Source organism: Ictidomys tridecemlineatus, chromosome 7 (assembly GCF_052094955.1).
Source record: "Ictidomys tridecemlineatus isolate mIctTri1 chromosome 7, mIctTri1.hap1, whole genome shotgun sequence".
Taxonomy (NCBI): domain Eukaryota; kingdom Metazoa; phylum Chordata; class Mammalia; order Rodentia; family Sciuridae; genus Ictidomys; species Ictidomys tridecemlineatus.
In genome coordinates this window covers 27,872,936-27,890,332 of record NC_135483.1, presented here as the reverse complement: position 1 = coordinate 27,890,332, position 17,397 = coordinate 27,872,936, and the positions used below count along the sequence as shown (strand labels likewise).

General features: G+C 37.0%; 1 protein-coding gene across 5 annotated transcripts in view; it reads left to right on the top strand.

The window, feature by feature from the left end:
• The window catches only part of LOC101976097 (nonsense-mediated mRNA decay factor SMG5), a 114,214-nt gene that overhangs the window by 83,594 nt on the left and 13,223 nt on the right, over positions 1-17,397 (top strand). For all 5 annotated transcript variants that reach the window (XM_040293727.2, XM_040293729.2, XM_040293726.2 and 2 more), the window contains one exon: positions 1,996-2,167. The gene's annotated coding sequence lies outside the window, so the exon portion shown is untranslated. The remainder of the gene's footprint in view (positions 1-1,995; positions 2,168-17,397) is intronic.

Below are 17,397 nucleotides of genomic sequence, written 5' to 3'. Positions count from 1 at the left end.
AATAAGAAAGAAATGCAGAGACCTCTGGGGCTCTGTCTGAACTGATAAGCCATATTTATCTCTGTAATATTATCAAAGAAGTATTTTGATAATGATCAAGGTGCTGAGGTAAAATTATCTGGAAATAAAAAACCCAACCCAAACAACCAACTAAAATAAGACAAAACAAAAACTAAGACAACACAATTCACCTACGACAGCACTTAAGAAATGAGCTACCACCTTGCTGATCCATTTAACAGAGAAATCTGTTTGAGTGACAGCCTTGTAATAGAGCCCCATGTGCGAGTGTGATTTAGGCTTCTTGTTCTCTCTCCTTCTTGCAGTCATTGTTGTTCTCTGTTCAGTAAATCTTTCTTCTATTTATTTATTTACTCTTGTATTCTCAAGGGCTTTTCCTTTTGAAGACTAGGGTTCTGGTTTCATAAGCAAGAGAATTTGAATTTGTCCTCTAATCCTTCAATTATTTAAAGAGAGAGCATCTTCAGAGGTTAGTGCTACCACTTGGGGGTGCTCCTTGAGCACTGTTGCTATCAAGGGGTTTGGCCAGATGGATGGTCATAGTTCTTAAAACTGGGGGGAATTATGGCATTGAGAAAGAGATGACTCTCCTCTCTTCCTTTGTCTGTGTCTGTTTTTTAGTCTCTGTCACACACGCAGGCGCATTCCCCAGAAATACACACATGAGAAAAGAAATCACACTTAAGCTAGTTTAAAAAGGAACCTGCCCAAACCAGATGAGATTATTTTTATTGTAACGGATGTGCTGAGTGTATTTTTTCCTGATGTAGAAGGTTAAGGGAGAGGAGAAGACAGCAGGAGGGAAGTTGAAGTAGAAGTTGGAGAGGTATCATTGTGGGTGATGGTTGAGGGGTACAAGCAGATCATGCAGGACCTTTTGTGCCATTTCAAAAATGGGCTTAACTTTGAGTGACAAGGAAAAGCATTGAGGGATTTGAGCAGAGAAATGGCAAGACCTGACGAAGGATCATTCTGGCTGTTGTTTTGAGAAATAGGTTATAGTAAGCCATGGGTGGAAGCAGGGAAATAATTTAGGAGAAAGTTGCAATAATAAAAGTGAGAATTGAAGGGATCTTGAAAACACACACACACACACACACACACACACACACACACACACACTCACGCATACAGAGTTATTTCCTTCAGGAAACTTTTGTTCAGTGGGAGAGTTAAGTGAACAGACTGCTATGGTGTAGGTAAGTGCTGCCATACTGGCAGGCACAGGTTATGAACCAGGAAAGCATGTGGGGCTGTTGGGAGAACATTGGAAGGTCCCTTCACCTAGCTGGGTGGAGACTGAGAGAACCAGAAGTCCTCCCAAATAGGGAAATAGTGGGGCCCTAGATTTTTTTTTTCCCTCTCATTTTAGGACTCACATTAGAACATCAAAAACTCTGATGAAATCAGCTTCTTATAGATCTTCAGAGTCATGTTCAGCAGAGTTTGGCCAATTTCAATTGGGACACATCAATTTTGAGAATGGAAAGAGCCCTCTAGTGGAAATAGTCCTTAGTTTAGAGGTTCCTATTTGATATACTTTTCTGTGAGTTTGTGTGTGTGTGTGTGTGTGTGTGTGTGTGTGTGTGTGCGTGTGCCTCATGACACTATTAAAAGATATCTGAGATGCTAACTGTAGATATTCCAGGCCTTGTGCAACAGACTTGATAATGCAATTTTTCACCAATAAAATCTTTGCAGCTTGTATATGAGTTCAGTAAAATTTCTAGGCACTAGTGTCTCCTTACTCTAATAATCTAAAAATCCCAGTCTGCTTTAGGTGGAAAAGAATATGGCAATTTCAATTTTTACAACCTTACCTTAATTAATCTCTTATCTTTTCTGTGGCCACTGGCCAAATTGGTACACATGTGGGAGTACAGAATGACTTTCCCTTTTCTGAATACTTTTTCAATCTCTTTTATTACCAAGGGCTCTTTTACCTGACACACTCTTTCCTCTCTTCTTGTTTAGGTAAAAGTCCCACAGTTTATTCAGAGTCCAACATTACTTCTGCAATAGTACGACCAAACTACTACTTACTACTACTATTACTACTACGAACAACAACAACCATTATTTACAGGACAATTACTGTATTCTAAGAAACACCTATATCATCAAAACAACACTACAACACTACAAGGTAGGTGTTCCTATTCTTTATTTTACAGGTGAAGAAACTCAGTAGACCTGAGGGTCAAGTTTCTTGTCTAGCTCAAAGAAAGAGTGAAATCAGTGTTCCAGCCCTTTGTGATGGAGTGAAAATTCCAATGCTTTTAATCATGGTGATGCGTAGATGTTCCTGTGAACCAAAATCTCATTGTTCAAATATGATCACAGTTACTATCTCATCAGTTTATAATTATTATAGTGGATAATAAAGTCTTTAAAATAGAAGCTTTATTTCATCCTCATAAATGGACATTGCAGATTTTAAGTAAATATTTGCTAAATAAATGGAGAGCTCTTTGAAATGCACAAATAGTGTTTTGAATCTCCAGTAGTGTTTTGGTCAGCAGTGTGTGCAGTTTGAAAATAGATGCATGTATCTAGAAATTTTTAAAAACTACCTATAAAGAGTCACAAAAGCCAGATTTGGAAATAAAATTTGTTGGTAGCAAATCATTTTGTCATTAATACTTCTGAGCAACAACCACTGGTATTACTGTCAATGATTAAGAACTATATGACATGGTTCTTAATTATTCCTGAGAGGTCACTCATTTTATTTCACCAAATAAATGTGTAAGCAGTAATTGCTACAAATAAAGGGAATATGTTAAATTTTCTTTGGTGTTTGATATATTGGATACTCTTCACTAATACTGATTTTAGTGTTCTGAGTTATTCAATATTGAAAATTCTCTTGCTTATCTGAGTGAGTTATAAAGGTCTTAATTTCTGACAACTGTAATTTTACATTTGATATAAAAATTTTGAAGTTTCCGAATTATAAAACCTGATATAGTATGTATCTTTTTTAATTAAATTTTTATTTGTTCTTTTTAGATATACATGACAGTACAATGTATTTTTACATACATACATGGAGTGTAACTACTTCTAATTAGGATCCCATTCTTGTGGTTGTACATGATGTGGAGTTTTCACTGTGGTGTATTCATGTATGAACACAGGAGAGTTATACTAATATGGTATATATCTTGATGCACAATACTTGGAAAGTGTCACCTCTACTCCTGTCTTTGGGGTTCCAGTTTATGTTCTGGAGATACCCATTTTTTTATTGATTCACCATTGATTTCTATCTAGTATGGAAACCATTCCAATTTTCTTGCACTTTTGATCTGTAAAATATACCTCACAATGATTTTTATTTAGCAATATTAGATGAGAAATTAAGCAGAGAAAGAGAGAGACATGTACAAAGAGATGTAAGGGAATAAATATAAAAGAAATCTTTTTATTTGTAAAGGAATTCAGAATAGATCCTCTTGAAATCAAATAACATTAGTGACTACAAGATGTGAGTTTTATTATCAAAAACTTAAAAGCATTTGGAAGTTTTGAGGAACACTAACAGTTGCATAGTTCTTTGCTAATGATGGGTACTATTGTATAAACTTTTGTTGCTATACAAATAAAGCAGATAAAGCCAGGTATGTCTGAGAAGAATACTGATCACACCAGGGTGGTATAATCTGTAGAACAGCTCTAAGCTAGCTGGAACAAAGCCCTGTCATTTTTGCAGGAGATCACATTTACTTTAATTTCTCTTTCTCAGATTCCTCAGCAGGGTCTCAATATGAGTGCTTGGCATAACTTTTGCTTTTGTTGTTCAAAATGATAGGATTAAGACTTGTCTCCTTTATTGTATGCCTATTTCTTCCTTTGACTTTTAATACCATGTTTAAAAACAAAATATATGCAATGCCTTCTGGGGATGGATAAAAAAGTAGAAAATACAATATTGTGAATCTTTATAAAATCCTATTAATTCATTCATCTGAAAACACTGGAGCAAGCTGTGTACAAGATGTGTGGCAGGTACTTACGGGTGCTATGGAGATGAACTCAATACTGTCTCTTCCCTTTATTGGTTACCAGCGTAGACTGGGGCTTCTCAGTAATTGCATTTAACAGTGTATGAAATAAGCACTGGAAGAAGGTTGCCAACAAAATATGCTTTTTATGTAGGGAGAGATTATTTTTTGGCTGGTTCATGGGGAAATGGTGTCTGAACCAGCATTTCAATAATGAAAAAGAAGGAAAGGAGTCCTTCTGAGTAAAGAAAATAATTGGAGGATGAATATCGCAGGGCATGCTTGCAGACTGACTGATGCAAAGGCAGTGTCTGTGTCTCTAAGAACTTGGGTCAAATGGGGGATGAGAAGCAAAACAAGACATTTGTCTGGATGGGTGAATTCATTCATAGGTGAATTCATTGCCAGAGAATGAGGAACTATGAAGGGGTTTCTGTGCAGGGTATTAACAGATTAAAGCAGTGTGTGGTAATATGAATTTGGTGCCAGCATTCATTGCTGAGGAGAGAAAAATTCTGGGCATTTAATTACAGGACAGTTGCAATGGGCTAATTGAGTGGTGTTAAGGAATAAACTTGGCTGAAAGGTGACATTTTTGGCTCTGAGGTCATAATTTGGAGAGGGGATGGTCTAAAATAATAAGGAAAATGTTTGCATACATGGATCCATCTTCATTTATTCTGTGAACAGTTGAACACTTAGCGTGTGCCAGACCTTGTGTCTATCCAGGTTTGAAAGAAATGAATGAGAGAAGCTCATAGTGCAAAAAGGGAGACAGACAGAATGATAATTCAACAGTCATACACATTGAGAGGATTTCCTTTCCTCCTAGTAATGCCATCAGTTTTCTCTTATCATCCTTATTTTCTCCCTTGGGTTGTTATAGCCAGGCCAGAATCAGGGCCAAGTGAGGTAAGTACCATCTTGGTAAAGAGGTTGGCTTTCAGTGGATGTAAAGGGTGTTTTTTATTTTTTCTCCCCAGATCCTATTTACTGCCTCAGGCTCATTGGCTGCTATTTAGCTAAGGATAAAAGAACCCAGACAGTGGAAGATGAAAGGAAGTGGAGGGGGAGGCTTGAAACCCTGCACAGAAGCACCTAATTGGCTAGCTTCCAAACCACCTCAGGCTTCCGCAAGATTTGACAAAGCGTTAAGATCTTGTTTTCAGGGACTGAATGTCTTTCAAAAGGGTGATAGATCCTCTTGCCAGGATAAAACAGAGTAGAATGAGCCCCCTTAGCCTACAACTGTCATCAATTCCCTTTATTTGGACAGCAATCCACTGATGAAGAGGGCCTGAGCTTCTAAAAAAGAAGAGGAAAAATGCTTCTTTATTACTCACCAGTCTTTGGGCTCTGTCAGCAACACTGGGAGCACTTGCCAAATAAAATGATTTAGCAGGTGGAAAGTAGTTTATAAGTGCAGTTTCCACCCCTTCCCCGAGGAACGTAAACGATGACTCAGACACCAGCAGTATCTCGGGGTGCAAATGAGATTCTTTGGGTTGGTCTTCTGAGTTGGCTCATTGGCACAAGATCGAGCTGGGTTTTGCACTGACTGGGTTAATGAGACACTCTGAAGTATAACAAGGGCACAGACAAGTGCCAGGCACATAGAAAGTGCCTAGCCCCTAGGGAAGATCCTTTATGTGCTCTTTGTTCACATCCCTTTAAGTTCTCCACTGCCTTCTCCACTGTGGCAGACACAAAAGGAGGGAGACCTTTAAAAAGAAGACATTGTATTGAAAATGAAGCAAAACTAATTATATGACCCCACAGTTAAGAGTGCAACTTTGTGAAGTCACATGATACATATCTACATCTGCAAATATCACATGTAAGATGTATTTGTCATTTTAATCAAAGCATTTTATACTGAAAAAGAACACTAAATTACCTTTCCCCCAAATCAAGTGCATTTCATATGTGATAGTTATTGGACAAGATCATTTTTATGAATGAAGTGAATTTATCTTCATTTTCTTTCTTTTTTTCAATTTGGTCAATTATTAAATAAATCCAATGGATGAATTTAAAAATTTTGTATATATGAATTCAAATGATGTATATCTTATGTTTTTTTCTCTTTTCAAAGCAACAACAGACTAGTGTTTTCAAATTTTGATGCCCTTTTAAATTGTTAGTATTTTACTTCTAATTTCAATTTCCTTAGACATAGTTTTAGCCCAGAATTTTTCAGACTAGTTTTTAAAATTAAAAAAATTGCAAGTTAATACAAGGGAGGAAAAAAACCCATAAGACTTAAAAAATGGTCTTCAGAAGTTGTTTATCCTTGTTGGTTTCCCAGAAAGGCTCACACCATTAGGTGTTCAGGTTGCTCTTCAGTTGTGTGCACGATATTCTGAGTTTTTAATTATATTTGAAATCACTGCCAGTACTCCTGTTTTAAAACAATAAAAGGGCAGCAAAAGGTCATTTAATAATATGTGCTTTAGAAAAGCAGTTCTTCCATGCTTTGGTGAGGAACATCCATGGCCAGAATAAATATTAATTTCTACAGATTTTTACTGAACATATGAACTTTCTATTAGATTTTAAGCATGCACATTTCCTCTCAATTTTAGTGAGAAGAAAAATTACCCAAGAAAAAGAATTACAAAGCAGTTCATTAAAAATGGAGATTTCCATATTCTATTTTTGTAGGTTTGGGGAGGGTTGTTGAGTCCTCACTGTTAGAAAATCCTCTTTGGTGTTTCTGAGGACATTCAACCTTTGGAAAACACTGTGTCTGGGCTTTTGAACCTGGTCTTAAGACAAATGCCACTCAAATGTTCACTGTTCCATTGTGTCCTTCTATCTCTCATAGTATTCACTCACCTTTCTGCAAACACAAATCTGAGCATACCACATTCTTGTTAAAAATAAAGTAATTCATTTTTGTGGTTTTCATATTATAATATAATTCTTTGTAAATTTAGAAACAGTCCAAATTACTTTTAATTTCTTGGCATGAAATTTGCATAGGGATGGAGGAATTTCTCATGGATGATTAAATATTTGGATAAAACAGTAGATAATCACCTACCATTCAGACTTGTCCACAGTACTTTAGAAATAGAGGAAGAGTCTGCAGAGTTTCTTCAGGAAGGGAGAGTGTTTGGAATAATTTAGAATCAATGCTAAGCCATTTGAGGTTTAAACTGTTTAAAATTGATTAACTGCAACAGTATGTCTTTATTTATTTATTGGTTTCAAAAACCAAGTGTAGCCTCATTTGAATGGGAAGATGGAAAATCAGGAAAATTTCAAAAGGGACTTATTTTTGTCATTAATATGTGTGGTGTCTGTAGGTGAAATGAGCCATCAGTCACTATTTGAGGGTTATTATTTGAATTATTTAAACTGAACTGCTTCAAATTTGATGGAAGAAATATCTACTTGATTTCTAGAATATGCTGGACTGGAGTGTCCAATGGAACTTTGTGCTATGATAAACTTATTCTGTATCTGTATTGTCTAATATGGTGGCTGCTAGTCACAAATGGTTGTCTGGTACTCAAAATGTACCTAGCACAACAAAAGCACTGGATTTTAAATTTTATTAAATTTTAAAAGTAGGTTCATGTGGCTCATGGTTACTGCATTATATAGCACAGGTCTAGACCACGCACACAGACTTCATCTATAGCCATAGAACTTAACCTATACCAAGCCCATAGAAAAAGCAAAGTCCTTAAAAGAAGTCAAGTGTCTTTAAAACATAACTGGAATGATTTTATTTAATTATTTAAGGCACTCTGTGGTGGTGAAAAGAATAATGTAATGGGCATCAGTTTTTGTCACCATTTTGTTGTCTTTGGAGGAGACACTTAAACTTTGGGTCTTTATTTTCCCTAGTGGAGTAGAGAGAGTCTCCAAAACTTCTTTTTACTCAGTCTTCATTATTTACATGAAGTTACTAAAAGAACACAGAGAAATCAAGCATATCCTTTCCTTGGCTTGCTGCTTTGTTTGCTACAGAGTTTTTCTTTGTGTGGACTTCTCCACTTTCGCAGTTTCCATTATTATATCCATACATATGCACCCCAGTTCTAATCTCTGCATAAGACCTCTTACATATGCAGGGTCTTTAAAGAGTTCAAGTTAAGATGAAGTCATTAGGATCGGCCCTTATCCAGTATGGCTGCTTGCCTTGTATATGAGGAGATTAGGACACAGACCCATGGAAAGAAGATCATGTGAAGATGCAGGGAAACAATGGCCATGGGAGAGCCAAGAAGAAAAAAGAGAGGCCTCAGAAGAAAAATTGATGCTGATGACCTCAGACTTCTAGTTTCCAGAATTTTGAGAAAATAAATTTCTGTTGCTTAGGTCACCCAGACTGTGATACTTTGTTATGGTAGTCCTAACAAACTAATATATCTAAAACACTGAACTTAATAGTATTTTCACCAGATTTACTTATTATTGAGATTTTTATTTCATTTTTATTTTCTCTTCAAGGGTACAGGAATCTCACATTAAGGAAAAGCAGTCCAAATATTTGAATAAAGTATTACACAGTTTGTATCTATTTGTTGTATCTATTATTTATTCCTTATATATTGTTCTTGATAAATCTTATTTATTTTTACCTTGCTACTAATACTAAGGTTCCATTGTCTTGGATTTTTTTTTTTTTTTTTTTACTTTTCTGCTTATTCAAATTCTAATTAATTTCTGAAAAGTGGTCCAAATGGTCTCTGAGTCCAGGGTGAGCTATATCTGTTCTAAACTTGAAACTTCCATTGCATTCCATACAGGACAACACCTAGCTTATTTTGCAGAGTACCCGTTCCTTTTCTTATTGATATTCTTTCAAATTCCTTGTAGCAACATTTTTGTAAAGCACAGGTAATAGTCTCAACTCTTCAGGTTTGAGATTCCTTGATGACTATTATTTTTTATATTTCTTCAGGTATTCAGTGATCATTGAGCATTTACTCTATGTAAGACACTGTAATTATTGACTTTGCAGTTTGTTTGGGATGCACACAGAGCCCTAGTCAAATTGTGTTTTCTTCTTACTAGATTGCTTGGTTGGGTAACCATTCAAGCATAAGAAGCTGCTGCTTGATTGTACCATGTTATTTAATATTGATTCAAACAAAACACTTGTGTGAATGTGAGTAACTCTGAGAGTTTGATTTGTACTGAAATAATTTGGCCTATTAAATATAACTTTCTTTTGATTATTCATTTTTGAAACAAGACATGTAATAGTTGACTAAATTAAAAGAAGTCCTAAGTTAGTTTAGAAAATCAGAAATTAATATCAATTTCCGAGAGGCTGAGTTCAGTCTATTAATATTGAATTTTGTTTTAATTACAAATGATTATTTTCTGTTTATCATATATAAGGTACTAAAAACTTTAATAGAGGAAACATTAAGGGGCACATATAGTAACTCTCCTTTTATTTCATAATGCTATTTCCCCCCTTATTTAAATTACATAGATTTCTGAAAAGAAGAATTTTAAGTGGTAATAAAGGTGGGTCTGAATGGTAATGGTTCCTTGGTCCACAACTTTTGTAAATTGAAAAGCACATGGGAATTTTCCCAGGAAAGAAGATGAAAGAGAAAATTGGAAACAATAAAAAAGAAGAGCTAATTTCATCTCCCTGTTCAATTCACATGTCAGATGTAAAACAAAATTGAAAATAAACAAAAACAAAAACAAAAAACAGGACATAAGGATGTCAAAACCTCTGCTTGAAATTCTGTTGATTTGATACATAACTTTGGAAAGTCATGAGGCGAATCAGTGCCTACCCGAACCTTCCAAATCTCAGAAAATGGAACCCACTATACCTGATGGATATAGAGTGAAGGTAGGGAGGAGGCTAAGCTGAATTTATATCCTCTTCTGTCCTCAGCATCACATTGAGTCAATAAGACATAAGGGCCCTAGGAGGACTTCTGGTTCAATGCTCTTATTTAACAAATGACAGTAATGAGGCCCAGAGGAGTTAAGATCTGGGACAAAAGCAGATGTTTCTTAATTCACTTGAGTGTCATTTTCGCCTTTTAGACAATGGCAATAATTAACACTCATTCGAACTGGAGCTACTCTGATGTACCAAGTGAGTAACTATGTTTTTTTAAATATCTAAGTACATTTCTGCTGAGATCATAAGAACTAGATATTTGGAAATAATAGTAAATAAGTGGATGGGGTTGGCTAATAAAAGGGTTAATTAAAACAATAATCAAAATTTAATAGGGGAAATTTTAAATTATGCAACTTCCAGTGAAAAGTTCAATTCTATAATTGCAACACATTGTAGGCGTGGTAGGAGAGTGTGGCCATTAAGATCAAGGTAGAGTCAGGCAGAAAGGAGTTCAAATGCTTGCCAAACTTTTACTACTTATGTGCATTTGGTGAAATTTATCAACCTCAACTGTCTCAGTATCCTTGTCTTAGACTTGGAAAAATAACTCTTGCAGTATTATATTTGCACAGCATGAAACATGCTTAGGAGAATATAAGAGGCAGCCTGAAAGACTAAATCAGTGAGGTCCCTGTGTAAGGTCCTCTCTTAACTATGGGCTGGACCATTTCCAACCAATAGAATATGGAAAAGCTGATAGTATATCATTCCTGTGATTAAGTTACCACTTATTGTGACTTTCATCTTGCTAGTGAGACCAGGGCAAAATGATAGTGTAGATAATGAATGGTTGGGTCAGGAAGATGGGCGCTGGTTCAAAAGGAAATAAAATGCAAGTACCTCTATAGCACTTCCCCTTCCTCTGCCAACTGTTGCCAAGGTCACCTGTCTCCAGGGAATTTTTTCTCCCAACATGGAGTTGTTAATGAGTACCTGCTGGGTGGCTCCCTTCCTGACTTTCTGGACAGATATGGAAAACAGGGAGAAGTGCCCCCTGGACACATGTGGATCTAAAGTGAGGACAGACTGAAGCTGGAGCCTAGATAAGGGGAAGGGGGGCAGAAGAAGAAAGGAAATCTAAAATCTATAAAAGGGGCAGGACACCCCCACCCCTTTGGGCACCAGCTCTGAACTCCCTCCTCTCCAGAAGAGTCTCTCTCTTTGTTCTATCCTTTAATAATTTTTTTTTCTCTTGCTTCAGTGTTTCTCAGATGTCCAATCTTCAACACTGTGGGAATGGAACCAATCTTTATTTTCAAGACTGGTTTTGTTAGTGGACTGTCTTTTTACTTGTTTTGATGAAATAAGCAGCCACATTGCACATGCCCATGTGGCAAGGAACTGTGACCCTCAGCCTAATTCATTTCCTGGAGGAAATGAATTCCATAAACAACCATTGGGTTTGGAAGCAAATTCTTCCAAATTCCATGAACCTTGATTGCAGCCTTGTGAGGGACCCTGAGGCAGTGGACCCATTTCAGCCAGCCTGAATATCTCACCCACAGAAACTGTGAGATAGTAATTGTGTGTCATTTTAAGTCACTGAGTTTAGAAATAAAATTTTATGCAGCAATAGATAACTAACACAGACAGTGCAAAATACCAAGTGGTGAAGTGAATGGTAAGGTTAGGTGATAGTTTAGAAAGTGTTATAGGAGATAAAGGGTGAAGAAGAAGGGTTGGGGAACCTTTCTGGGAGCTCTGAGAAGACAACAGAGAGAATATTATAAATACAGACTCTGAGGTGAATCTCTGAGTGTTTAAAAAAAATCAGAATGGCTCAGAAAATGGTGGACATGGGTTTGCGGATGAGATCATGTAGTGTTTTAAGGGACATGAAAAAGTATTAGATTTTTTTTTAATGTGTGATGGAAAGTGGAAGATCTGGTTAATATTTTGACTGCTATGTGGAGAATTAAACATATGTGTACGTGTGGGCAGGGCAGCAATATTAGCAAGATTCATCTGGTACCGTAATCAGGTGGAGGATGCTGGTGGCTTGGATTAGAGTGGTAGCAGTGATGATGAGTGATAGATGAGGTCATCATTTGAAGTAGCAGCAACAAATGTGCTCTGGATGTAAAGTCATGAGAAGACGAGTCAGGGATGACTACAGGTTTTTGATCAGAGAAACCTGGTAAAGTTTACATTTTCTGAGATGGGAAAGTCAGGGGATCTCAAGTTTCCAGAGAAGAGTAAGAGTTCAGTATAAACCTATAAACATCCAAGCAGGAAAACCAAGAAGTCAGCTTAACAGGAGGCGAGTTCAGAGAGGTAATGGTTGGAGACATGAATTAGATTGTCATTAGTTTACTGAAGGTATATATGGATCTAAAGTGAGTACAGAGAAGAGACTGAAGCTGGAGCCCAGAGATTCTCTAGCACTTAGAGGTGGGCCAGTGGAGAAGGGTTTAGCAGCAGATACTACTTGGAATAAGCAGCTTCGAGTCACAGGAAAACCAGGAAATAAGGCTTTTCAGAGGCAAGTTAAAGACAACTGTTCCATTTTTCTCAACTTCAGAGCAGTTGTTCTCAAACTTCAGTGTATATCACAATCACCTCGAGGGCTTGATGAACAGATTGCTGAGTCCACTCAGAGGTTCTGATTTTGCATTGTGATTAACTTCTCAAGTTGTTCATCCTGGTGCTCATGTTACTTTTACAGGGTCCACATTTTAAGAACCATTGTTATCAGTCAAAGTTTAATCTAGCTGTGGTCCACAGAATATTATTTGTGATCACTTTGTCCATTCTTTTGATACTGGTGTTGAGAATCAGGATTCGGGTCCTGTTCCTCTGGTGTAGAAGATTGAACATATGAGAATTGCTGAGGCAAGAGCAAAAATTTTCACTTATAGGATAGAACAGGGTGGGGAGTAAGGGGGGACACTTCCCTGGAGAGGTGGGGGTCCAAAGCTGGTGCCCAAAGGAATGGGGGTGTCTTGCCTCTTTTATAGATTTTAGATTTATTTTCTTCTTATACCCACTTCTTTCATTCTGCCCGGGTGGCCAAAAAGGTGGGAAGGGAGCTGTCCAGGGGTATTTCTTCCTATTCCATTAACTTCCCAGAAGGGCAGGAAGGGAGCTGCCCAGCAGGTATTCATTAACAACTCCTTACTGGGAGGAAGAATTTCTGCTTCCACTTTGCTGGAGAAGGTGGAGGCAGGTGACCTTGACAACAGTTGACTGAGGAGGGGAGGTTTAGACAGATGTGTATCATTTGTATTTGCCTCATTATTTAGTTTTTTTTTTCAACATCTCATTAAGTTTGGTGTTTACAGATGTGAACACTGATATTTATTTGAAAACAAATTTGGGACTGTCCTAATCAGAGATTTTAACAACTTAAACAATTAAAATGGTTACCTATAAAAGGGATATAAAAAAACAACAACACAAAATATATAGTATGATTCCATTATATGAGGTAGCCAGAATTCGTAAACCCATCAGATAGAAACTAGCCTTGTGACTGCCAAGAGCTGAGGGAGGGAGACTAGGAGTAACTGCTTGATGGGAAAGGAGGCTCTTTGTAGATGATATAAGTGATGTTTGCACACTTACGTAAGGGTACTAATTTTGCCTTATGTGAATTTCATCTCAATTAAAATATATTGGCATGGTAATTCAAATTTTAAATACAATATTTAAAAATTACATGTGCTATTGAAAATGCAAATTAGGTTAACTATATTTCATGTATGTCTAGAGAGAAATATCAGACGATCTCATCTTATGATATATAAAATATATATGTATATTTATATACATATAGATACAGATATGTATCTCATTAACCTGGTCAAATGGTACAAAAGGGAATCTTTGATGAATAAAACACAGCAACTGACACACTAAAATCTAGAAGCTTAGATGAAGATAAACTTTCTCTTTTTTTCCTGATGACATTTACTGACTGGCAGATCTGCAGTGTTATCTTGAGCATTAATGTCTTAAAATGGCATTGCATTGTTCTATGTACTGCTTCTCATGTGACTCATGACTCAAAAAAAAGCAGTCCAATATTGCAGATCTATAAATTTATTAAAGTCAAATTACCTCAGCACATAAACTACTTCTAGGAGGAAAGCATTCATTGTTTGTTTAATATTAGTATAGAAACAAGATTACAGTAAGTTTTAAAATTATGAGAAACACACCCAAACTTAATAAATATGGATATAACTATTATTAATTTGTGTATTTCCTTTCTTGCTTTTTTTTGATAGGAGTTTTAAAAAGAGTCTTCTTTTTGATCCTCTGAGGCAGAGGATTGAGTTTATTTTACTCATTCTCATAGCAGAGTACATCAGTGGTCTATACAAGACCTTGAATCTGTGTTCACTGAGATGTATACATGTATTAATTCTGGAAAGACACATAGTGTTGTTTCATTTATCTGTGCTTTTCATTTATACATAGGGCATCATAAAATTTTATTCACCCCTCTCTATATTTTCCAAGTACTTTCTTTGTAACACTTTCCTATCTACTCTTTAACCTTCCTTTGAGTTTTTTTCTTCAACATTTACATTTTTTTATGTCCAGTATCTCCAGATATTACCTCTTTATAACTCTGTTCTTCTTTCAAATTTATAATACCCTCTTTCTTTGAGGACATTTATATTTTAAATTTTTACTTAAAATTCTTACTTAATCCAGTCTCCGTTCATTTGGCTTCCTCCACTACACAGTGTTAAGCTTGCTGCCTTTCTTTCCTCAGGCTTGTGCTCCTCCAGTTGAATTTGGGGAGCAGGTTGGGAGGTACCTTAGGGTGGAGAACTCCATTCTACCACCTGGGCTGAACTATTGCCTCTTTTCTATCCTTTCCTCCCCCATGCTTGATGCCATTGGTCCTACTTCTCAGTAACATACTGCATATCCTACCCAGGGCCTGGGTCTTTTGTGAGAGCTGTTTTTCTTGGATTTTATCTCCTAGACTAGTGGGAATCACCGGGCCTGCCCATAAAGAACAGAGGGCAGGGACCTACCCACCAGAGCTTTTTGTCTGGGGAGGAGGAGTTTTGTATTTCTAGCAAGGCCAGCTGCTGCTGCTGCTGAAAGTCAGGAGCCCTACTTTTAATTTTTTTAATTGATTTTATTTTTAAATACATGACAGTGGAATACATTACAATTCTTATTACACAGATGTACCACATTTTTCATATCTCTGTATATAAAGTATGTTCACACAAATTCATGTCTTCATACATGTACTCTGGATAATGATGTCCAGCACATTCTACCATTATTGCTAACCCTGTGTCCTCTCTCTTCCCCTCCCACCCCTCTGCCCTATCTAGAGTTCGTCTATTCCTCCCATGCTCCCCCTCCCTACCCTACTATGAGTCAGTCACCTTATATCAGAGAAAACATTCAGCATTCGTCTTTTTGGGATTGGCTAACTTCACATAGCCAGAGTTAATGACTTAGCCAATGAGAACAAAGAGGAGAAAGAAGCAAATAATTTGTTGTTGTCTCACTACCTGAACCTATTGGTTTTTGCTCCAATATGCTGGTTCCAGGATTTTTCCTTATTTGGATGTTACCCTGTCATCTCTGGTGAGCTGTGGATGGCTCAGGCTGGTCCTCTTGCTGTTATTATGCTGTTTGTAGTTGTAACTGGGTGGATCCAGGAACAGGTGAGCTAAGACAGAAGCCACAGGAAGGACATTCTCTCCACTCTAGTCCCAGGGTCATGGCTTTGGACCCTCTCTTACTCTAAGCAAACCTCCTCCCCTTCCCTCATTACCTCCATCTGACTTGGATGTAACCCACTTGTATTTTCTCAGAATGTTAGAGAGCTTTTTTACAGTTTTATTCTCTAAAATTGACCAGTCTCCCTCTCATTTGTACAGATCATTTGTCAAGCACAGGGACAGAGTCAACATCTCCTGGCAGTTTGTCATTTTGTCAGGAACCCTAAATTTTTACGTTTATTTTTTTAAACATAGCTCAGTTACTTTTCCAATTTTTTATTGTCTACCTAACACCTGTCATTGCACCTTATGATTTCTAATTATGATGCATAATGAGCATAATGGTTGTAGAATATGAGAACCTATCACTTGGATAAACTATAATTCATTTAATTATGCCCTTCCATTGGATATTTGAGATTCTTTCCATTGTCTCAACAGTGTTAATAGGGTTATGTGGGTTAGTGCTTCATAGCTGTAAAAAATATTGATTTTTCCTTTATCACTACAGTCCCTTGTCCCCCAGGATTCGGAAAGAGTTAAGACATCTTTCAGAAGTGCTTTAAGTTCTGGGAGAATCTGGTTCTTTGCTTCTGATTCATTTTCTGTGTGGGTGGTGTACCGCTCTAACCTTGTCACTGACAGAAAAGTTCAGATTTCATTCTCATCCTGTAAAAAGAAGTCTGTCCTTGCAGCTTTCTCTTCTGACTGAAGCATTTGCCTTCAGACAATGATCTTATACACTTTTCCATCAACATACTGGTACTTGCTAGTGTCAGTTCTCCTTTGGATTGGAATTGCAATTTCTTTTGTTCATCTAGGCTATTTTAAACGATGGCAGATTTTATTTAAAAGGCACAGGTTGTGCTACAGATCCTTTCTCTCCAGATCTGGTCATGATTGTCATACCATCCAAGGAAACTAAAGCAATCAAATGGAAGAAAAACATTTCTTTTCAAACTTATTTCAGCCCCAAACGAATGCTCAGATAATGTGATTTTAGTTTTTACATAAACCCACAGCAATTTGGTAAGCAGTAACTGAAAATAGGTTAATGAATCATCATGGAAGGAAACTTGAGAATGTTTGATTTAGCTGATGGAGGGCTCCAACTTCTGCAGGCCATCCACACCAGCAAGGTTGGAGACAGGAGAGGAAGGTGTACATTCCAGTTTACTTTTCTGATTTCAGTTTGTCTTTGTGGATTTCATGGTTTCAGCCTGTAATTGCTCTCCTCACTTTGTGTCCAACTATGCTTTCCAACCACTCACCTGCCCAGCCACAGAGACTCTGGGACCAATACTAGTTATTATTTTTTTTTTTTTAGAGAGAGAGAGAGAGAGAGAGAGAGAGAGAGAGAGAGAGAGAGAGAGAGAGAGAATTTTTTAATATTTATTTCTTAGTTATCAGCGGACACAACATCTTTGTTTTTTTTTTTTTTTTTATGTGGTGCTGAGGATCGAACCCAGGCCGCACGCATGCCAGGTGAGCACGCTACCATTTGAGCCACATCCCCAGCCCCCAATACTAGTTATATAGAGGCAGGTACCCTACATGGACTTCCTCATCAAATCCCACATTTACATAAAGGCTAGTTCATACAATGAATCTCTATGCATTATTAAAAAAAATATTCAAAAATGTAAAACAATTGATGTTAGGGTCTGTAAACAAGTGAAGATGGTGCCTGGCATTGTTGTTCGTCCCCCCCTCCCCCCACCAGGTTATTTTGCTGCAGCTGGACTTCGGCAAATTGAAATGGATGTTAACAGTCATT